Here is a 24491-nt window from a genome sequence, read left to right as displayed (position 1 = left end):
ATTATAACCATGTTTTGTTGGTTGAATATTTTTTTATTAAATTAAAGAAACACAAAAAGAATTGTTGTTGATTTTTTTTTTTTAATACAAGAAATTTTTCGACGGCTTTAGGCCGTCCATATTTTACTAAAATATTGAAATCCGAGACAGCCCATAATCATCCTTTTAACATCCATCTTAATGACGGTCCATGATTGTCCTTCATTACACACGATCCATAACCGTCCCTTTTTAAAGACATTAAATGCACGCTAACGAGGGCCACAGATCGTCAGTGTTTTAGATGGTTTGTAACCGTCTAACATTAGAGATGGTCTATAGCAGTCCTTTTGTTTTCCATCTTTAATGACGGTCCATGACCCTCCTTCTTTACAGACGGTCCATAAGCGTCCTTTTAACGTCCTTCTTTAATGACGGTTCATGACCGTCCTTTAACTAATACGATGCAGCAAAATAGGATGGCCCATGCGACGGTTCAAAACTATCCTTTTTTGAGATTTGAGACAATTTTCAGAGTCCTTTTTTCACTATTTTGGAGAAGCGCATAGGGAGGGGGGGAGGTGAATAAGACTATGCCAAATTAAAAAATAAATGTGGAATACAAAGATATATAGCACAAATAAATAGCAACGTGAAATATATTAATCTTGAGAGGTTGATACAAACAGTGTTCTAAGGACAACCTAACACCAAAAACCAAAGGCTTATGGCAGGACAACCTTACTAGAACATTTGTAAGTATCATAAACCCAAACTAATAAAGAGGCAAAGGAAATAAACTAAGATATTACACCATTCACCACAAATGTATAAAGTAAATTATAACATTCACACACATAAACAAATCCAATCATCAACCACAACTCCAGGAATTATAGTGGTTTGGTTGTGTGTACATCAACTGTTAGTAAACAGCCACACAACTACTCCACTCCCAATATCCACACCCACGGGATATTGGCTTTCACTATGAAATAAAGTTTTCCAAGGTTCACCTTAAAACCTTCACAATTGTGTCTTTCAAATGAGCTTACACAATTTCAAAAACCCCACAATGAGTTTTTCTTAGCTGAATCTCACAAACCACAAAATGTAGAAAATTAAATTGTACTTATCTGAAGATTCTCCTTCTGATGATGCCTGGTAGAACCAATTCGATGTACATGAAGATGTTCAATGTCTAGCCTCACAAGTGAATGGGTTCTAGGTCTAAATTAATTTTAAATTAAATCAACCTGGGCTAGCTTAATTTGATTTTGACCTCAAAAGTGGGTAAATCACAATTCCCTTCTTTAATGAAATAGAGGTGAATGGAGATCACAAAATCAAATAACAAAAGCTATTAAAATGAATCTAAAATGAGCACAATATAGCTTAACAAATGCAGGAACTTATCTCTCAAAGTGATGACTTGATTTTGCTTGGAATGAATGAAACACTTTGAAATTCATCATCTATTTATAGGTGAAAATACTGTTCTCTCGACTGGTCTAAGGGTCGGTTTGACTAGTCAAAGGACCAACCAATTTTCAAAATTTCTGGAGCGATAAGATAAGATCGTTAGTCGACTAGTTGAGTGGGACCAAAAAACCTTGCTGGACTTTGAGTCGAGCCTGCACGATTGGTCGATCACTATTCACTCGACTGGTCGAGTAGTCTCTATGACTGGTCAGAAAATTCTAAAATTTAGAACAAATCTTGGACTGGTCTAGAAACTCTTGGACTGGTCTAGCCAGAGCTTGGACCAGTCGAACAAAGACTAGGACTAGTCGAGGAAATGACCTATAAACTTATAAAATGATCCAAATAAAATATATAATGAATATGACTCATCCTATAGTAATCTAGGGTCATCCATACCTTGTTTGTGAGTTTGAACACTTGGAACATCGTTCACTCTGCAAACTCATTCACTTGAAATGCTTAAAGCTTGTCTTCAAAATCTTAAACTTGAGTTTGAACTAGGGCTTGAGTTCTTGAGTTTTTTAAGGTATTGAACTTGAAGAATAAACTTGAACTTGAACCTTGAACTTGAACTTGTACTTGAGCTTGAAATCTTGAACTTCGACAACGTTCTTCAACTTGAATACGTAGAAAAGTTCGACGAAGACGAGGACAACTTTAAAATGCACGAAGTAGATTTACTCATCTCATCAACACATGATACAGATTCTAAATGATTTGACACAACAAAATTTGACAACTCTGGGTGCTAGATTTACAATATAGCATTTACAATCTCCCCCTTTGTCAAATTTGTGACAAAACCAAATAAAGAATCATGCACCAATTACCAAATAAAGAATCATGCACAATAAAGAATCATACACCAAATGTGCAGCGGTTACTCTCCCCCTCAATCCAGGTGAGGTGATATGTAGAACCTGTATAAAACAAATACATGTCCAATCCAAAAAAATACCATATTTTCCACAATCACACATCACAACCCCAACAATCATCATAATCATCATAATGAATTACAAACATTCCACATTCTCTCTCCCTTTTTGTCACAATATGGCAAAGGAAAGAAATACAATCTGATGATATAGTTAAACAGATATGAGAAGTATAAGAAAGAAGAGAGTAAAGCATAAGCATGTTCATTAAGATATAATCATGAAGCTTACAGTCATGTCCACATAAAGTAGCAAATAAAAACACATAAGTCCAAGTACTATCCAAGCAAAAATAGAGATAAGAGTTAATACATGCCCAAAATAAAAAGTCTAGTCAGAACCAGAAGATGGAGCAGGGATAGACAGATCAATTTGATGTAATCCCTTGTTAATGCGCCTAAGGTATTTGCGCATATACTTAAATTGAGTTTCCTGGGATACATGCAAACCTTCTACCTTATCCTCTAGGGCTCTCAACCGCTCATCAAAATCAGATAGCTGAAAGTCAGGATCCGCTTCAGAATCAGATTCTAATTCATCAAATAAATCATCCATGTTCACATCATCAGGAGGTAAAACATCTTCCTCTCTAGCTTCTTCAGCAGCTCCACCAGCATTTACAATCATGAATTTCGCCCAAAAGGAGGATGAAACGATTACCAGCATTTTGATTAAAGTAACCTTAAGGGGTTGTAGTTTGTCTATTCCTCCAACTAAAATTTGGATGATTTTTCCAACCAGGATTATACGTATTAGAGGTAGGTCCATTAAAAGCTCTTTGATAGTTATTACAGCATTGGCTTGTTTACTCAACACTCCTCGAAAGGCAGGGATTGTAGGATAATTTTCAGTTGTGTGAATGTTACATTCACAAATGCCGCAAACAATTTCATTAACCTTATCCTTCTTTCCTTCCATGGCCTCAAATTTTCTTATGAGATTAGTCACTTTATATTTGAGATCATCCTCTTCTTTACGGAGATACAATCCACCTTTATCCTTAGATTGAGTCAGCCTAGACGTGGTGTTCGAATTTGAGTAATGGTCCCATGATTGTGCATTTTCAGCAAGTCTATCGAGGTAATCTCATACCTCATCGACATCTTTATTCATGAATTCTTCATAACACATTGTCTCGACCAATTGGTGCATGTAAGATGTCAGTCCATCGTAGAAAAAGTTTGTAATGCACCACGTTTTAAAGCCGTGTTGTGGGCATGAACTGACAAGATCCTTGAACCTTTCCCAACATTGGAAGAATATTTCATCCACCTTTTGGGCGAAGTTCATAATTGCTTTTCTAAGGGTAAAACATCTTCCTCTCCATAGACGGTCATCAGATATACAAAAGGAATATCACTATAGCCAGGATGGAGACGAAACTGAATTATGATATAACAAAAAAGAGACGGAAGACATACTTGAATACTAGAAACAACTGAGTGAAGAATGCGCACCATGAAAGATGTTAACTTAGTTTTGTTACCAGACCGAGGATACACATTTGAAATGAAAATACGATGTAGAACTTTGTATCTGGGTAACATATTTTTAGAACTGAGCGCAATACTGGAATTCCATTCTGCATTCATGTTGCACGAAACTCTAGTTAACATACGTTTTTCTGATTCAGATGGTCTTGCAACTAACGTAGAGATAGGTATTCCTTCATCATTTACAGGAATATCCATCAAACCAGAGATCAAGTGATGGTTTACATCAACTGGGCCTTCTCTAGTTGTCACAGTAAAGGTAAAGTTTTCAACAGAGAAGTCACTAATACATGCGTACATGGCCTGTGTAATGGACTGGTACGCAGGACTGCCCCAATTCAATATGTTAGTCCATCCTACAGCCTCAAGGAGGGGAACGATATTGAAATGACTCAAGTGGTTGGAATTAACAGTCCGCTCAACAATAACATTGCGGAGACGAATATCCTGCACGTATTTGGGGTCTTCTTTGGGTGGTCGAAGAGTACGCACCGTAACCGGTGTGGAACGGGAAGAAGAAGGACCACGAGAGGATCTCTTCTTGTATATCCTTTCCATTTTACAATACGCAGAAGGAATACAAGAAAGGAATAGAGGGTTTTACCCAAATCAGATTTTAAGCAAGAAAACCAAAGAAGCCACTAGAAATTTTGAAATAAACCTCAAAATCAAGGAAATAGAAGTGCAAAGATCCTAAATCCAAAAGGAAAATGGAAAAGATGCACTAACCAAGTTGTAATAGAAGGTAAGTTCGACCGGTCGTGGAAGGCCTTGTTGGAGAAGATGAGAGAATGGAGAAAAAAGTGTTTTTTCCACATTTAAAACCCCCAAACCCGAGCTACTTGACTGGTCGAGTACATACTCGACTGGTCATGCCATGAATGGTCGAGCGTGCACTCGACTGGTCGTGCAACTGCAAAAATTTCTAATTTTTTCAATAATTTTAAAAATTACAAAAAATAAAAACATGCAAAATATTACAAGAAAATACTATTAACTCAGATCACATTACACATACCAATATCTAATTTCAATTTAGCAAACTCGTTTCTGTCAAGTGGTTTTATGAAAATGTCTGTAAGTTAATTTTCAATTTGAATATAATCTAATGAAATAATCTTATCTTCCACTAATTCATGAATATAATGATATCTAATAACAATATACTTAGTTCGTGGTTGCTGGATTGGATTTTTAATAATGTTGATTGCGCTAGAATTATCACAATACGAAACTATATAATCTTACATAAATTCGTAATCATTTAACATCGTCTTCATCCACACAAGCTGAGTGCATGCATTATCGGCTGCAATATACTCAGCCTTAATAGTGGAAAGTGATATGGAACTTTATTTCTTACTATGCCACGAAACTAGACAGTTCCCGACATTAAAAAAAATTACCGCTGGTAGACTTGCGGTCATCAATATTACCAGCCCAATCAGCATCCGTATAACCGGCTAATTGAACATTAGTATCGTGTGGATACCGAAGGCAAAGATTGGCCGAACTTGCAACATATATCAAAATATGGTTAACATCAATCAGGTAGGATTCTTTAGGGTCAGATTGATACCTAGCATAGATTCCTACTCTTAATGCAATATCGGGTCAGCTCGTAGTTAAGTATAATAAACTAACTATCATACTACGATACAACTTAGGATCTACACTTTTACCTGTCGAATCCTTAGAGAGCTTCAGAGTCATACTCATAGGAGTATCAAAGTTTTTACCGCTCTCGAATCCAAACTTTTTCACTAAGTTTAGAGCATACTTGGTTTGAGAAATGAAGATCCCGTCTTCAAGTTGTTTCACTTACAGACCTAAAAAGTAGTTGAGTTCTCCAGCCATGCTCATTTCAAATTTGGATTTCATTAAATCTACAAACTCAACAGACATGTTAGAACAGGTAAATCCATAGATAATGTCATCAACATATATCTGTACTATCAGTATGTGATCATTATGTTTCTTTACAAACAGTGTCTTATCAACACTCCCCATTACAAAGTTATGACTTAGTAGAAACTTAGTGAATTTCTCATACCATGCCTTAGGAAATTGTTTTAATCCATAGAATGCCTTTTTCAGGCGATAAACATCATCAGTATGTTTAAGGTCTTCAAAACCCCTAGGTTGTTCAACATATACTTCCTCATGTGGATCACCGTTCAAGAAAGCACTCTTAACATCCATTTGATAAATTTTGAATTTTTTGTAACAAGCAATGGATATGAATAGTCTGATAGATTTAAGACGAGCTACTAGGGCAAAGGTTTCATCATAATCGATGCCTTTTATCTAAGTGTACCCACATACAACCAGTCTGGCCTTGTTTCTTATAATGTTACCTAATTCATCAGACTTATTTTTAAAAATTCATTTAGTTCCAATATTATGTTTATCATTAGGTCTAGGAACTAAGTACCATACATCATTCCTTATGAATTGATTAAGTTCATCTTACATAGCCACTATCCAGTTTTCTTCAGAAAGCGCTTCTTTTACGTTGGCCACCTCAATCTGGGATGTGAAGCACATATAATTACAAATGTTTTCTAATTATCTATGAGTGCACACACCAATGAGAGGGTTTTCAAGTATTTAATCAGTTGGATGGTCTTTAACTGACCGTAGTTCAGTGTTATTTTGATTAACTGAAGAGTTTGGTTTATCAAATAAAGAGACTTCATCATCTTCTGAACTTGAGACATGTGTATTTAGGTGATCATCTATAACCACATTAATGGACTCCTGAATTACACCAGTCCCCTTATTGAGAACTCGATATGCTCGATTTATTAGAGTATATCCTAGAAAAATCCCTTTGTCACTTTTAGTGTCGACTTTTCCCAGATTTTCCCAGTCCCGTAGAATATAGCACTTTCTGCTAAAAACTCGAAAGTATTTGACAGTAGGCTTCCTACTGAACCATAGTTCATAAGTAGTCTTATTATTTGATTTTCTAGTATAAACACCGTTAATAATATAACAACCCGTGTTCATTGCTTCAACCAAATTTTTTTTGAAAGTTTCATGCTATTTAACATCACATTAGCCATATCTTGAAGCACACGATTTTTTTTTCAACAACCTTATTCTGTTGAGGTGTCTTAGGAGCAGAAAATTTATGCGATATACCATGATCGCTATAAAATTTCTCAAAACTGTTATTGTCAAATTCGAAACCATGATCACTACGGATTTTAGAGACGTGATTCCTTCTCACTTTGGATACGCTTGAGGATCCTTTTCATTTCATCGAGAGTTTCAGATTTCTCTCTCATGAAAACTACCCATATATACCTAGTAAAGTCATCTAATATTACCAGAATATATTTCTTACCACCTCGATTCTTCATTTTAGTTGGTCCAACGAGATCCATGTGGAGGAGTTCAAGAGGTTTGAATGTGGCATTGGAGTTCACTTTCTTGTGAGCACTCTTAGTTTGTTTCCCAATCTAACATTCGCCACAAATTTTATCTATTTTCTTAATCTTGGGTAGACTTCTTATTACATCACCTTTGCTCAGTCTATAAAGATTATGGTAGAGTACATGTCCTAGGCGTTTATGCCATAAATCGATCTCATTGGTCTGGACCATGTAACAGGATAACTTAGACAAGCTTGAATCACAGACTATATAGCAGTTCTCAGATGCTCTACAACCAGTTAATATCATAGAACCATTCTCATTAGATATCTCACACCCTTGATTGGTGCATTTGATGTTATGTTTATTATCACAAATTTGAGAAATGCTTAAGAGATTATGCTTAAGGCCCTCTACATACAAAACATTCTCAAATGGAGGAAGATTAAAGAGTTAAACCGTACCTTGGCCAACAATTCTACAGTTGCTACCATCACTGAATGTGACTGAGCCATTAGTCATATCTTTAAGATTGGTGAACAAATCTTTGTCACCTGTCATGTGTCTAGAGCAATCATTGTCTAGGTACCACTTTGATTTACTCGAAGCATTGAAAGCGATATGGGCAACCAGACAAGCAACCTTGGGGACCCATTTCAATACTATTTTAGGTTTTGAAGCATAGTTGGTTTTTCTATAGTTGTTATACATTCTACCATTTGAGTTAGATTTTAGAAGTTCCTTGAGTAAATCTACAATTTTCTCAGCTAAGGGGTCATGATTCTGATTTCTATAATTGATATGGTTGCTTTTAGGTTTCATAGCCTGAAAAGTTTTAGGATTTTTGAAAATATTTTGATTTAGACTTTTCCCTTTTGAGTTAGAGGACTCCCCTTTAACAAACTTAGGAGGAGTGGACTTACTTTTAGGAGGTGTATTCTTATCGTAGCCCGGACCAGATCTATCGCCACATTTCCTTGATCCGGTTAGCAATTGTTCTAATTTAGGATCACAATGGGCATACCTCCAAGTATCCTTTAAACTCAAGAGAGAAGAGACTTCTTGTTTTAGTTTTTCATTTTCTGATTTAAGGTTTTCAAATTGGGATGTTTTGAAATCTAAATCACACTTAGCTTTTTCAAAACAATCAAAAAAATGCAATTTTTCTAAAACTAGGTAATCAAAATCTTCTTTTAACTTTAAAAACTTTTCCTTTTGAAGTTTTAGTTTTACAGCTTACAACTTTCCCTGTATAGGACATTATAGGCATCTTATAAATCATCATCATTTTCAGGGTTGCCTCTCAGATTTTCATCATAAGTTGAATTACAACTATCTGAAGAAGTGACTATGGCTAGAGTCATTAAGGCCTTGACCTCATTAGTAGACTCAGGTTCAGAATCATCTGACTCAGAAGAAGCTTCAAAGCAAGACGATTCATCCCATGTGGCCAACATACTTTTCTTTTTTAGGTTTCTCCCTCTTTGGACATTTGTTTGCCAGATGCCCGTATTCATGGCAGTTGAAGCATTGGCTGTCTTTAATAGATTTTTAATTTTTAGATCTAGTCCTTTCTTTTCAGAAGGTTTTTGAAAATCTACTCTCTTTTTGTTTTTGAAAATTTTATAAAACTTCTTGGCTAATAGTGCCATATCATCTTCAAATTGTTTACAATCAGAATTACTAGCATTATCTGAAGAAATATTTTTATAAGACTTAAGGGCGATGGACTTACCTTTAGGAGCCTTAAAATTTAACTCGTAGGTTTGTAAAGAACTGATAAGCTCTTCAACCCGCATATTATCTGTATTATGAAGTTCTTGAATGACAATCACCTTAGAATTGAACCTATCAGGCAATGAGCGCAATATCTTTGCACAAACTTTACTTACTGGGATGCTATCACCAAGACCTCAAATAGAATTGACTATGTCATTTAACTTAGTATAGAAGTCCATGAAAGTTTCACTTTCTTCCATATGTATCTCCTCAAACCGAGTGGTGAGGATTTGAAGTTTAGATTTCTTGACTATAGTCGTACCCTCATGTGTCATTTCTAGAATGTCTCAGGCTTGCTTTACTGTATCACAAGATATAATTCTTTTGAATTCATCCAGTGATAGTGCGCAAGTGATTGCATTTAAAGCCTTTGCATTAGCACTACTCTCATTTTTATGAATAGTGGTCCATGAAAAATAGGGTGCTAAGTTTATAATCTTAATTCCATCAGTGTCAGCTACTTCATGAGTAGGAGGGGTCCATTTGGTCACTGTGGCTTGCCACACGCTCTCATCTATAGACCTAAAAAAGATCTTCATTCTGGCTTTTCAATAGGCATAATTGGAGTCATCAAAAGGGGGAGGCTTAGTAATTGAGAGGCTATCAAAATTTGACATCTTATAAGCTTAGATTGGTTAGCTCAGGAAATAAATCCGAATAATAAAAAGGAGCTATTAGGCTTTGATACCACTTGAAAAGGTGGAGCTTAAAGTCCTATAGGGGGGTGAATAGGGCTATGCAAATTAAAAAATAAATGCAGAATACAAACATAGATAGCACAAATAAATAGCAACCTCAAATGCACTAGTCTTGAGAGGTTGATACAAACTGGGTTATAAGGACAACCTAACACCAAAAACCAAAGGCTTATGGCAGGACAACCTTGCTAGAACATTTGTAAGTATCAAAAACCCAAACTAATAAAGAGGTAAAGGAAATAAATTAAGTTATTACAACATTCACCACAAGTGCATAAAGTAAATTACATCATTCACCACAAGTGCATAAAGTAAATTACAACATTCACACACATAAACAAATCCAATCATCCACCACAACTCCAGGAATTATAGTGGTTCGTTTGTGTGTACATCAACTGTTAGTAAACAGCCACACAACTACTCCACTCCCAATATCCACACCCACGGGATATTGGCTTTCACTATGAAATAAAGTTTTCCAAGGTTCACCTTAAAACCTTCACAATTGTGTCTTTCAAATGAGCTTACACAATTTCAAAAACCCCACAATGAGTTTTTCCTGGTTGAATCTCACAAATCACAAAATGTAGAAAATTAAATTGTACTTAAATTTTAAATTAAATCAACCTGAGCTAGCTTGATTTGATTTTGATCTCAAAAGAGGGTAAATCACAATTCCCTTCTTTAATGAAATAGAGTTGAATGGAGATCACAAAATCAAATAACAAAAGCTATTAAAATGAATCTAAAATGAGCACAATATAGCTTAACAAATGCAGGAACTTATCTCTCAGAGTGATGACTTGATTTTACTTGGAATGAATGAAACACTCTGAAATTCGTCTTCCATTTATAGGTGAAAATATTTTTCTCTTGACTGGTCTAAGGGTCGGTTCAACTGGTCGAAGGAGCAACCAATTTTCAAAATTTCTTCCGCGATAAGAAAAGATCGTTACTCGAATGGTCGAGTGGGACTAAAAAACCTTGTTGGACTTTGAGTCGAGCCTACACGATTGGTCGAGCACTATCCACTCGACTGGTCAAGCAGTCTCCTCGACTGGTCAAGCAGTCTCCACGACTGGTCGAGAGTCCAACAGAAAATTCTGAAAATTTACAACAAATGTTGGACTGGTCGAGAAACTCTTAGACTGGTCGAGCCAGAGCTTGGACTAGTCGAACAAAGACTAGGACTAGTCGAGGAAATGACCTATAAACTTATAAAATGACTAAAATAAAATATGTAATGAATATTATTCATCCTATGGTCAATCTAGGGTCATTCATACCTTGTTTGTGAGTTTGAACACTTGGAACATCGTTCACTTTGCAAACTCATCTCTTGAAATAGTTGAAGCTTGTCTTCAAAATCTTAAACTTGAGCTTGAGCTAGGGCTTGAGTTCTTGAGTTTTTTAAGGTACTGAACTTGAAGAATAAATTTGAACTTGAGCCTTGAACTAGTACTTATACTTGAGGTTGAAATCTTGAACTTCAACAATGCTCTTCAACTTGAGAATGTAGAAAAGTTTGACGAAGATGAGGACAACTTTAAAATGCACAAAGTAGATCTATTCATCTTATCAACACATGATACAGATTCTAAATGATTTAGCATAACAAAATTTGACAACTCTATGTGCTAGATTTACAATATAGCATTTACAATCTCCCCCTTTGTCACATTTATGACAAAACCAAATAAAAAATCATGCACCAGTTACCAAATAAAGAATCTTGCACCAAATGTGCAGCAATTAATCTCCCCCTCAATCCATTACTCCCCCTCAATCTAGGTGAGGTGATATGTAGAACCTGTATAAAACAAATACATGTCCAATCCAAAAATATATATACCATATTTTCCACAATCACACATCACAATCCCAACAATCATTATAATCATCATAAAGCATTAAAAACATTCCACATTTTCTCCCCCTTTTTGTCACAATATGACAAAGGAAAGAACTACAATATGATGATATAATCAAGTAGATATGAAAAGTATAAGAAAGAAGAGAGTAAAGCATAACCATGTTCATCAAGATATAATCATGAAACTTAAAGTCATGTCCATATAAAGTAGCAAATAAAAACACATAATTCCAAGTACTATCCAAGCATAAATAGAGATAAGAGTTAATACATGACCAAAATAAAAAGTCTAGTCCGAACCATAAAATGGAGCAAGGATAGACGGATCAATTTGATGTAATCCCTTGTTAATGCGCCTAAGGTATTTGCGCATATACTTAAATTGAGTTTCCTAGGATACATGCAAACCTTCTACCTTATCCTCTAGGGTTCTCAACTGCTCATCAAAATCAGATGGTTGAAAGTCAGGATCAGCCTCAGAATCAGATTCTAATTAATCAAATAAATCATCCATGTTCACATCATCAGGAGGTAAAATATCTTCCTCTCCAGCTTCTTCAGTAGCTCCACCAGCATCCCTATCAACTTGGCCGAGTTCCAACCTCAGATTTATCTTATTAATGTTGGAATTGTTGAAGGATAGATGGGAAATAGGAGCTTCACCAACAGGCATGACCACAAGACTATGAATAGCTAGGGTGGTCATCAGATATGCAAAAGGAATATCACTTTGGCCAAGATGGAGACGAAACTGAATTATGATATAACAAATAAGAGATGGAAGACATACTTGAACAACAGAAATAATTGAGTCAAGAATGCGCGCCATGAAAGATGTTAACTTAGTTTTGTTACTAGATCGAGGATACAAATTTGAAATGAAAATACAATGTAGAACTCTGTATCTGGGTAACATATTTTTAGAACTAAGCACAATACCAGAATTTCATTTTGCATTCATGTTGCACAAAACTCTAGTTAGCTTACATTTTTCTGATTCAGATGGTCTTGCAACTAACATAGAGATAGGTATTCCTTCATCATTTATAGGAATATCCATCAAACCAGAGATCAAGTGACTGTCTACATCAATTGGACCTTCTCTAGTTGTCATAGAAAAGGTTAAGTTTTCAACAGAGAAGTCATTGATACATGCGTACATGGCCTGTGCAATAGACCGTTATGTAGGACAGCTCCAATTCAATATGTTAGTCCATCCTACAGCTTCAAGGAGGGGAACGATATTGAAAGGACTCAAGTGGTTGGAATTAACAATCCGCTCAATAATAACATTGCGGAGACGAATATCCCGCACGTATTCGGGGTCCTCTTCGGGTGGTCAAAGAGTACATTCCATAACCGGTGTGGAACGAGAAGAAGAAGGACCACGAGAGGATCTCTTCTTATATCTACTTTCCATTTCACAATGCACGAAAGGAATACAAGAAAGGAATAGAGGGTTTCACCCAAATCAGATTTTAAGCAAGTAAAACAAAGAAATCACTAGAAATTTTGAAATAAACCTCAAAATCAAAGAAATAGATGTGCAAAGATCCTAAATCTAAAAGGAAAATGGAAAAGATACACTAACCAAGGTGCAATAGAAGGTGGGTTCGACCGGTCGTGGAAGGGCTTATTGGAGAAGATGAAAGAATGGGAAAAAAGTGTTTTTTCCACATTTAAACCCCCCAAACTCAAGCTACTCGACTGGTCGAGTACATACTTGACCAGTCGTGCCACGGCTGGTCGAGTGTGTACTTGACTGGTCATGCAACTGCAAAAATTTCTTATTTTTTCAATAATTTTAAAATTTTCAAACAATAAAAACATGCAAAATAGTACAAGCAAACATATTTAACTCAGATCATATTACACATACTAATATCTAATTTCAATTTAGCAAACCTGTTTCTGTCAAGTGGTTTTGTGAAAATGTCTGTAAGTTAATTTTTAGTTTGAATATAATCTAATGAAATAATCTTATGTTCCACTAATTCACGAATATAATGATATCTAATGTCAATATGCTTAGTTTGTGAATGCTGGATTGGATTTTTAGAAATGTTGATTGCGCTAGAATTATCACCATACAAAATAATAGAATCTTACACAAATCCGTAATCATTTAAAATCCTCTTCATCCACACAAGCTGCGTGCATGCATTACCGGCTGCAATATACTCAACCTCAGCTGTGGAAAGCGATACGGAACTCTGTTTCTTACTATGCCACGAAATTAGACAATTCCCGACATAAAAACATCCACTGCTGATAGACTTGTGATCATCAATATTACCAACCCAATCAGCATCCGTATAACTGGCTAATTGAACATTAGTATCATGTGAATACCAAAGGCCAAGATTGGTCGAACTTGCGATATATCTCAAAATACGTTTAACAACAATCAGGTGGGATTCTTTAGGGTCAGATTGATACCTAGCATAGATTCCTACTCTGAATGCAATATCGAGTCAGCTCATAGTTAAGTATAATAAACTACCTATCATACTGCGATATAACTTAGGATCTACACTTTTACCTGTCGAATCCTTAGAGAGCTTCAGAGCCATACTTATAGGAGTATCAAAGTTTTTACCACTCTCGAATACAAACTTTTTCACCAAGTTTAGAGCATACTTGGTTTGAGAAATAAAGATCCCATCTTTAAGTTGTTTCACTTGCAGACCTGAAAAGTAGCTGAGTTCTCCACCCATGCTCATTTCAAATTTGGACTTCATTAAATCTGCAAACTCAATAGACATGTTAGAACAGGTAGATCCATAGATAATGTTATCAACATATATATGTACTACCAGTATGTGATCAATGTGTTTCTTTATAAACAGTGTCTTATCAACACTCCCCATTACAAAGTTATGACTTAGTAGAAACTTAGTCAATTTCTCATACCATGCCCTGGGAACTTGTTTTAATCCATAGAGTGCCTTTTTCAGGCGATAAACATTATCAATATGTTTAAGGTCTTTAAAACCCTTAGGCTATTCAACATATACTTTCTCATGTAGATCACCGTTCAAGAAAGCACTCTTAACATCCATTTGATAGATTTTGAATTTTTTGTAATAAGCAATGGATATGAACAGTCTGATAGATTCAAGACGAGCTACTGGGGCAAAAGTTTCATCATAATCGATGCTTCTATCTGAGTGTACCCTTATACAACCAGTCTAGCCTTGTTTCTTATACTGTTACCTAATTCATCAGACTTATTTTTAAAAATCCATTTAGTTCTAATAATATGTTTATCATTAGGTTTAGGAACTAAGTACCATACTTCATTCCTTACGAATTGATTAAGTTCATCTTGCATTGCCACTATCCAGTTTTCATCAGCAAGTGCTTCTTTTACGTTGGCTGGCTCAATCTAGGATGTGAAGCACACATAATTACAAATGTTTTCTAATTGTCTACGAGTGCGCACACTAGTGAGAGGGTTTCCAAGTATTTGATCAGTTAGATGGTCTTTAACTGACCACAGTTCAGTGTTATTTTGATTGGATGAAGAGTCTGGTTTATCAAATAAAGAGACTTCATAATCTTCTGAACTTGAGACAAGTGTATTCAGGTGATCATCTATCACCACATTAATAGACTCCTCAATTACACCAGTCCTCTTGTTGATAACTCGATACGCTCGATTGTTTAGAGTATACCCTAGATAAATCCCTTCATCACTTTTAGTGTCGACTTTTCCCAGATTTTCCCGGTCCCGTAGAATATAACACTTGCTACCGAAAACTCGAAAGTATTTGACAGTAGGCTTCTTATTGAACCATAGTTCAGAAGAAATCTTATTATTTGATTTTCTAGTATAAACACGGTTACAAATATTATAAGCCGTGTTCACTACTTTAGCCTAAAGATTTTTTGGAAGTTTCATGTTATTTAACATCACATTAGCTATTTCTTGAAGCACAAGATTTTTTTTCAATAACCCCATTCTATTGAGGTGTCTTAGGAGCAGAAAATTCATGCAATATACCATGATCACTATAAAACTTCTCAAAACTGCTATTGTTAAATTTGGAACCATGATCACTACGGATTTTAGAGACATGTGATTCCTTCTTACTTTGGATTCACTTGAGTATCCTTTTCACTTCATCGAGAGTTTCAGATTTCTCTCTCCTGAAAACTACCCATCTATACTTGGTCTATTACCAGAATATATTTCTTACCATCTCAACTCTCTATTCTATTAGGTCCAACGAGATCTATGTGGAGGAGTTTAAGAGGTTTGAATGTGGCATTGGAGTTCACTTTCTTGTAAGCACTCCTAGTTTGTTTCCTAATCTGACATTCACCGTAAATTTTCTCTATTTTCTTAATCTTGGGTAGACCTCTTATTACATCACCTTTTCTCAGTCTATAAAGATTATGGTAGTGTACATGTCCTAGGCGTTTATGCCATAAATCGGTCTCATCGGTCTGAACCATGTAACACGATAACTTAGATGAGCTTGAATCACCGACGATATAGCAGTTCTCAGATGTTTTACGACTAGTTAATATCACAGAACCATTCTCATTAAATATCTCACACCCTTGATTGGTGAATTTGATGCTATGTTTATTATCTCAAATTTGAGAAATGCTTAAGAGATTATGCTTAAGGCCCTCTACATATAAAACATTCTCAAATGGAGGAAGATTAAAGAGTTGAACCGTACCTTGGCCAACAATTCTGTTGTTGCTATCATCACTAAATCTGACTGAGCCATTAGTCATATCTTTAAGATTGGTGAACAAATCTTTGTCACCTATCATGTGTCTAGAGCAACCACTGTTTAGGTACCACTTTGATTGACTTGAAGCCTTCAAAGCGATGTGGGCAACTAGACAAGCAACCTTGGGGACCCATTTCAATACTATTTTGGGTTTTGGAGCATAGTTGGTTTTTCTATAGTTGTTATACATTCTACCATTTGAGTTAGATTTTAGAAGTTCCTTGAGTAAATCTACAATTTTCTCAGCTAAGGGGTTATGATTCTAATTTCTACAATTGATATGGTTGCTTTTAGGTTTCATAGCCTGAAAAGTTTTAGGATTTTTAAAACTATTTTGATTTAGACTTTTTCCTTTTGAGTTAGAGGACTCCCCTTTAACAAACTTAGGAAGAGTGGACTTACTTTTAGGAGGTGTATTCTTATTGTAGCCCAGACCAGATCTATCGCCACATTTCCTTGATCCGGTTAGCAATCATTCTAATTTAGGATCACCCTAGGCATACCTCCAAGCATCCTTCAAACTTAAGAGAGAAAAGACTTCTTGTTTTAGTTTTTCATTTTTTGATTTAAGGTTTTCAAATTGGGATGTTTTGAAATCTAAGTAACACTTAGCTTTTTTAAAACAATCAGAAAAATGTGATTTTTCTAAAAATAGGTTATCAAAATCTTCTTTTAACTTTAAAAACTTTTCCTTTTGAAGTTTTAGTTTTACAGCTATCTTGTAACTTTCCCTATATAGGACAGTATAGGCATCTTGTAAATCATCATCATTTTCAGGGTCGCTTCTAAGATTTTCATCATAAGTTGAATTACAACTGTCTGAAGAACTGACTCTAACTAGAGTCATTAAGGCCTTGACCTCATTAGTAGACTCAGGTTCAGAATCATCTGACTCAGAAGAAGCTTCAGAGCAAGACGATTCATCCCATGTGGCCAACATACCTTTCTTCTTAGGTTTGTCCCTCTTTGGACATTTATTTGCCAGATTCCCGTATTCATGACAGTTGAAGCATAGGCTCTCTTTAATAGATTTCCAATTTTTAGATCTAGTCCTTTTCTTTTCAGAAGGTTTTTGAAAATCTACTTTGTTTTTGCTTTTGAAAATTTTATAAAACTTCTTGGCTAGTAGTGCCATATTATCTTCAGGATTTTCATAATCAGAATTACTAGAATTATCTTGAGAAATATTTTTAGAAGAGTTAAGGGCGATGGACTTACCTTTAGGAGCCTTAAAATTTAAATTGTTGGTTTGTAAAGAACCGACAAGCTCTTCAACCCGCATATTATCCGTATCACGAAGTTCTTATATGACAGCCACCTTAGAATTGAACCTATCAGCCAATGAGCGCAATATCTTTACACAAGCTTTACTTTCTGGGATGCTATCACCAAGACCCTACATAGAGTTGACTATGTCATTTAACTTAGTATAGAAGTCCATGAAAGTTTCACTTTCTTCCATACGTATCTCCTCAAACCGAGTGGTGAGGATTTGAAGTTTAGATTTCTTGACTACAGTCGTACCCTCGTGTGTCATTTCTAAAATGTCCCAGGCTTGCTTTGCGATATCACAAGATATAATTCTTTTCAATTCATCTGATGATAGTGCGCAAGTGATTGCATTTAAAGCCTTTGCATTGGCACTACTCTCATTTTTCTAAAGAGTGGTCCATGAAAAATACGGTGCTAATTTTATAGTCTTAGTTTCATTAGTGCTAGTTTCTTCATGAGTAGGAGGGGTTCATTTGGTCATTGTGGCTTGCCACACGCTCTCATTTATGGATCTTAAAAAGATCCTCATTCTAGCTTTCCTATAGGCATAATTGGAGCCATCAAAAGGTGGAGGCCTAGTAATTGAGAGGATATCGAAATTTGACATCTTATAAGCTCAGATCGGTTAGCTCAGGAAATAAATCCAAATAATAAACAGGAGATATTAGGCTCTGATACTACGTGAAAAGGTCGAGCTTAAAGTCCTAGAGGGGGAGGGGGGGTGAATAGGACTATGCCAAATTAAAAAATAAATGCAGAATACAAAGATAGATAGCACAAATAAATAGCAACCTCAAATGCACTAGTCTTGAGAGGTTGATACAAATTGAGTTCTAAGGACAACCTAACACCAAAAAATAAATGCTTATAGCTGGACAACCTAACTAGAACATTTGTAAGCATCAAAAACCCAAACTAATAAAGAAGTAAAGGAAATAAACTAATTTATTACAACATTCACTACAAATGCATAAAGTAAATTACACCATTCACCACAAGTACATAAAGTAAATTACAACATTCACACACAAACAAATCCAATCATCTACCACAACTCCAGGAATTATAATGGTTCATTTATGTGTACACCAACTATTAGCAAATTGCCACACAACTACTCCACTCACAATATCCACACCCACGGGATATTGGCTTTCACTATGAAATAAGGTTTTCCAAGGTTCACCTTAAAACCTTCGCAATTGTCTTTCAAATGGGCTTACACAATTCCAAAAACCCCATAATGAGTTTTTCCTGGCTAAATCTCACAAATCACAAAATGCAGAAAATTAAATTGTACTTATATGAAGATTCTCCTTCTGATGAAGCATGGTAGAACCAATTCGATGTAGACGAAGATGTTTAATGTCCAGTCTCATAAGTGAAAGGGTTCTAGGTCTAAATTAATTTTAAATTAAATCAACCTGGGCTAACTTGATTTAATTTTGATCTTAAAAGAGGGTAAATCGTAATTCCCTTCTTTAATGAAATAGAGTTGAATGGAGATCACAAAATCAAATAACAAAAGCTATTAAAATGAATCTAAAATGAGCACAATATAGCTTAACAAATGCAGGAACTTATCTCTCTGATTAATGACTTGATTTTTCTTGGAATGAATGAAAACTTTGAAATTTGTCCTCTATTTATAGGTGAAAATATTGTTCTCTCAACTGGTCTAAGGGTCGGTTCGACTGGTTGAAGGACCAACCAATTTTTAAAATTTTTGGCGCGATAAGATAAGATCGTTACTCGACTGGTCGAGTGGCCTGCTTGACTGGTTGAGCAATGCACTCGACTGGTCGAGTGAGACTAAAAAATCTTGCTGGACTTTGAGTCGAGCCTGCATGACTAGTCGAGCACTGTTCACTCGACTAGTCAAGCAGTCTCCACGACTAGTCGAGTCCAACAGAAAATTCTGAAAATTTACAGCAAATCTTGGAATGGTCGAGAAACACTTGGACTTGTCGAGCCAGATCTTGAACTAGTCGAACCAAGACTAGGACTAGTCGAGGAAATGACCTATAAACTTATGAAATGACCCAAATAAAATATGCAATGAATATGACTCATCCTGTGGTCAATCTAGGGTCATCCATACCTTGTTATGAGTTTGAACACTTGGAACATCGTTCGCTTTGCAAACTCATTCACTTGAAATACTTGAAGCTTGTCTTCAAAATTTTAAACTTGAGCTTGAACTAGGGCTAGAGTTCTTGAGTTTTTTAAGGTACTGAACTTGAAGAATAAACTTGAACTTGAGCCTTGAACTTATACTTGTACTTGAGCTTGAAATCTTAAACTTCGACAATGCTCTTCAACTTGAATACGTAGAAAAGTTTGACAAAGACGAGTACAACTTTAAAATGCACGAAGTAGATCTATTCATCTCATCAACACACGATACAAATTTTAAATGATTTAGCATAACAAAATTCAACAACTCTTGGTGCTAGATTGACAATATAGCATTTACAAGAACCTCGTTTCCTTTTCCTTTTACCTTTATTCCCTTGCCCATGCCCATGACCTGAGGTCACCATATTAACATTTTAAACTTTGACCATCTGCTTGATCCTATCTTCTTCTTGGACGCACTGAGTGATAAGTTCATCCAATGTCCATATGTCCTTTAGAGTGTTATAGTTTACCAAGAACGTCCCGAATTGGGGAGGTAGGTTATAAGACCATTGACCTTAGTATCTATTTTGTTCCATCGGGTCCCGCAGTCCTACCGGTCGAATTTCGGCGACCCGCGACCTATGGTTTGCATTTGCAATGACCATTAAGTCCCATCATATAAACCCAACCCGAATTGACCTGAAACTATCACCATAGCGACCGCATCGTCGTCACGTTTCCAACACCGCATCTCGTACGACAATCCGAGTTGTACATAAAAAGATGAAGGTCATGCTTCTTGTGGACCGTTGATTATGTTTTGTGGGGCCCACCTAGGGTGTACACATTTTCCCATGCATGACATCATCTTATGTTTCATAATTGCCTAGCTAGCCTGCTAGCCTAGGTTATAGGTCCATAGCTAGCATCTCATGATGAGTTCTCTTCTCCAGGCTACCACTTTTCCCTCTCTCCCATGGCAATCATGCCTTTTTCTCTATCCTAGGCTAGAAAAGTCTGAAATTTCTCTTCTCAAGGAGAGAAGAGTCATCATTTTCTTCTAGTTTCTAACAATTCATGATTACTCTCCCTAAAACCACCTATCCTAGCAACTTCCCTCTCATTTCTTCCCATCCTCTCTCCCTCATTTCTCACTTTCTCTCTAGCTAGAGGAGCTTGGGCGTCCCACCTTGCTCAGCAAATTCCAACCCTTCCTCTCTCAAAAACCCCCTCACCCAACCCTCAACAATGGATCTCAACCATTGATCCTTGTGTATTGAAGCTTGAGAAGTCCATTGGTGGTAGAATCTTGGTGTTTTGAGAGGTGGGTGTTCTTGTAGCTTAGATTTTTATATTTTCTTTATTTAGATGTTCTTCCTCTTCCTCATTTCATCTTTGGGAGCATGTGGGGCCCATCAAGTGATGGTGGAGGTCCCCATGTCTCCATGGGTGTGGCCAATGGCCCACCCCTTGCATGCATGATCCATGGATGGGGCCATTCTCCATGGACCCCATCATGGTATTTTCCTTTAGGTTTAAGGCTTCTTAGGTCATCTAGACCCTTGATCCTTGGTGGGGATAGAATCCCCACCTTAGATCTTGATTAGTAGGGCCATGCATGCTTAGATCCATGTAACATCAATGATATAGTGGATATGTGTTTGTGTGATGAAGGAAAGGGCTTCAATATGGCGGAGCCCCTTTCCTTGTGGCCGGATCTCTATTTTTCCTTTATTCATCTCTTGATTCCAGATGTGTGTGACCCACTTTGTGGCCTGGAAATATCCAAACCATCCAAGTAGAGTGGACACCCATGGTTGTCCACTCTATGGATGTTGGTGTCCTATTTGCCCCATAATGAACACGTGCAATGGGTTTTGAGAAGGGGATTTGGTCAGGATATTTGTGGGGCCCACTAAGGTGGACCATAACATAGATTTTATGGGGTATTTTCCCCTTTTCTTAATACTTATGCTCAGTTATTTCCAAATGAATATTGTTGTCCAAAAAATTTTCTAGATTGTTTCTGGTTGATTTTGGCATGGATTTTTGGATTGGTTGGAAGGATGTTTTTACCCTAATGATAGATCATTTCTATAGTTGTGGACCCCACCTAGATGTATAGTAAGTTCCACCTCCATCTGACTTTGTTTAACCACCCAAAGGAGTGGCCCAATAGGGGTGGACAGTCCAGATTTTCTGGACTGTCTAGCCACCCTGCATGATGGAAAAGCATAAATATCAATTTGATTTTTAAATGGTGGGCCACTTTTTGTGGACCCCACCTTGTTGTATACATGTATATGGAGGTTGGCCATATTTTCCCAAATTTTTAGTAGACTTGGGCCCACTATAATGGGATGCTCAAATTAGGGACAACAATGTATTCCTACTAAATATTTTATTCTAGACCTTGCTGTCCATTTTTGTTACATGTGTTTAGGTGTGATGGTGGCCTTCGCCTTCACCCATCTTGTGGCCCACCTTGTAGGGACCCACCTCAGGTGCATGTGGGCCACCAAACTTGTAGGATTTTGGGGCTTATCTAGGGTTAGGACAACAGCACATGCGGGACGTCCAGCTAGGCTGAACGTCCAGCCATGGGCTGTCCGTCCACCCCACCTCAGGCCCACCATGATGTATGTTTTATCCAGCCATTCACCCTAGGGTGTGGCCCACTTGGATGGGGACCATCCCTTGGTGGGAGGTCCCCAAGTGGGGACCACCTTGGGCACCATGTAGCGGCCAACCGTCCCACCCCTTGGGACACCCAAGGAGGGCTGGCCGTCCTTACCTTGTGGCAAACTTTGATGTATGTGTTTCACCAGGCCGTCCTCCATGGTGTGGCCCAATGATGTGTGGACCACTCCCTGGAAAAATGTCCCCCTTTGGAGCCCACCTTAATGCATTTTACATGGTTGTCCAGGCCCTTGGGACACCCAGGCCCACCTAGGACGTCCAACATGTTTGGGGTGCTGCTGGACTTGCAGTCCAACAGCAAGCCCACCTCGTTTTGTGTGTCGTATTCACACCCTCCATCTGTTGGGGCCCACTATGATCATTAAGGGCCATTATGAGATTTATTTTCTTCCAAAATTTCCATGTGCTGGACCTCAGCAGGCCTAGGAAGCTGGGTGGGCTCAAAGTCCAACAATGTACTAAGGGGTGTATGATACATGTTGTGGGATATTTTAAGGATTGAGGCCCACCAAATGGAGAGTATTAGGTACACACATAATCAGTTTATTTCTGAGATAATTTTTGGCTTAATTAATGCCTTGTGAGGCCCATCCTTAGTTAAATATTGTGGGCCATCTATAAACCTAATTTTTTATGGTCCATTAGACCCAGATGGGCTGGAAGTCCACCATTGGAGCCTAGTATGCAAGGCCCACCTTGAAGCATGTTGGACAGGCCTTGTTAAGTCTTGGGCCGATGTTGTAAGGCCCACATGGATGATTTAGGCCTTGGCCTTGTGTTTTTGGGCTTGTGGGCTTCCCATTAGATCCATTTAATGCATGGGTTCGAGCCATTTTCCCATAATAATGTGTACCTTGGGCCATGACTTGCCCCCTTGGGCCCATGTAGTTGTATCTAGGCCTTGAGCCATTCTCTTGCAGCCCATTATGTGTTGTGATGAGTATTTATTGCTACCCATTGTATTTTCATGATGATATTCGGGCCTTGGGCCTTGATTTGGCTAGTTTTCTTGTTGGGCCACCCTCTTGGAGAAAATGGTGGTTAAATGTCCCCATTGTGGACCCCTCTAGGCCCATTGGTGGTTGAATGTCCACCTTAGGCCCATTTGTTAGGTCCATTCTCATCTACTAGTGGTCGAATGTCCACCTTAGACCTTGTTTGGGCCCATTCATACCCTTTAGCCCTGTTGTATTGTTTACTTAGACCTTATGGGCTACACAAACCATTGGGCACCCACTTGCAGTATGTATTTTTCACATTTTGAGGAATTGTCTAAGTATCTAGACTAAACCTTGGTAAAAGGAGAGTACAACATTGTTACATGTCATACTTAGTTACCTTCATGATTCATCCACGTGCATCATATGTATGCTTGGAGCGCGGTATGATTAATCATGACTTATGCCATTGGGCAGATTATTATATAAAACTCCCAGAGTTATGGAGTTGCCTTACATGAGCGATGGGTGCACTAGATTGATGCATGGTTGACTGGCGTGATTCATGCATCTTGCATTGGTATGACATAGATATCTGCCCTAGCTTCATTAAGGCCGTGGCCTCCACAGGCATAACGTGGATGGCCAAATTTGGACATCGAAAATATTATTTTGAGCACTATGGGCACTTAGGATGTCCTTGGGTGAAAGTCCCAAAACCTTCATGGTACCAGGAGATGCTCCAACGTCTAGACCGAGTGAAAATATGAGCGTCGGTGCCTACACCTTGAGGCCGTGTCTCCCACTGTAACTTGGTTGGTTGGAAAGGGATGTGGCCTTATCCGCCCGAGTGAGAGGGCATTTAAGCTAGGCTGAGTTTGACCAACTCGTAAATGGGTCCGCTACCGTCGAGCTTTGTCAGTGATTGGCTGTCCACAGGCATGTAATGAGGTCTCTTACACTCGCTGGTCTACGCGGCTAGGGAGGCGACAGTCAGCATGTAGTGTATTTGACCCCTGTGATTTCCTCGAGAGGAACTATATTGATATGTGGACTTGATATGAGGACTGGGATGATTGCA

At 37.4% G+C, this 24491-nt stretch overlaps 1 non-coding gene across 1 annotated transcript; it reads left to right on the top strand.

The window, feature by feature from the left end:
- The first annotated feature begins 3603 nt into the window (after positions 1–3603).
- LOC131238300 (small nucleolar RNA R71) lies at positions 3604–3710 on the top strand. Its single transcript, XR_009167704.1, has one exon. It is a non-coding gene; the product is annotated as a small nucleolar RNA R71 (small nucleolar RNA).
- The last annotated feature ends 20781 nt before the right edge of the window (positions 3711–24491 follow it).

The sequence above is a fragment of the Magnolia sinica genome, chromosome 2 (genome assembly GCF_029962835.1).
Source record: "Magnolia sinica isolate HGM2019 chromosome 2, MsV1, whole genome shotgun sequence".
Lineage (NCBI taxonomy): Eukaryota > Viridiplantae > Streptophyta > Magnoliopsida > Magnoliales > Magnoliaceae > Magnolia > Magnolia sinica.
The sequence above is the reverse complement of the archived record's forward strand: the minus strand, read 5'-3'. Positions and strand labels throughout refer to the sequence as shown.